We start from the raw sequence: 851 nt of genomic DNA, 5'->3' as shown, positions 1-851 counted from the left end.
TGGTATGTGTGGGTGTGTGTGTGTGTGTGTGTGTGTGTTCCCAAGATCCCAAGAGGAGAATGGAGAAGGGATTATGGTGTGACCATTCCCCATGGGGGATGATTTCTCACTTTTTGTGTCTCTGTCTCTCCCGCAAGTGCACATGCCTTATAGAAAAAAGATCTCTAATAATAATTTTTTAAATTCCTCTGGATTGTACAAGAAGGGAGACAAAGTGGCCAGCAGAAGGTATAGCAGTTATGTCACTGGATTCTCATATGGCTGACCATGGTTCAAGTCCTAGACCCGGTAACTTCAAACTCACATGGGGCATGTGTATGTGTGTGTGTGTGTGTGTTTGTGCACCCAAGATCCCAAGAGGAGAAAGGAGGAGACGGGATTGCAGCATGGCCATCCCCCTGGGGGGTGATTTCCCGCCTCTGTCTTTCTGGGTAATGCACGTACCCTATAGCAAAAATCTCTTTAAAAAAAAAAAAAAAGAGAGAAGGGAGACAGGGACCACTGATAAGACATGGAGTATGACATTACTCAGACTTGACTTCTTCTCATCTGCTTCATCAGAGGGTGGACTCTCCTTAGTTTCAGTTTCTCCATTTTCCGTATGTAAATCTTCTTTAGTTTCTCTGTCGGCCTTCAGCCTGTGTCCCCTTTGCTCCCCTTTTCCCTTTTGTTTGCACTCTTTTGTTTGAAAATTTACCCTTCACTGCAGCCTTTTTGGGCTTGTCTCCATTTTGCAGGAGCAGGTTCGGCTGACAACCTCGCCAATCTCCTCCTGGGCTCTTCCTTAGCCGCACCCTTGGCTGAGCTGACCTTCTTCTGGGGGATCTTGGCTGTGGATAAGGCGCTCCCAG

This window comes from Tupaia chinensis, unplaced genomic scaffold (genome assembly GCF_000334495.1).
Source record: "Tupaia chinensis unplaced genomic scaffold, TupChi_1.0 Scaffold145907_1, whole genome shotgun sequence".
Classification (NCBI taxonomy): Eukaryota; Metazoa; Chordata; class Mammalia; order Scandentia; family Tupaiidae; genus Tupaia; species Tupaia belangeri.
This window is presented reverse-complemented; position numbering follows the sequence as displayed.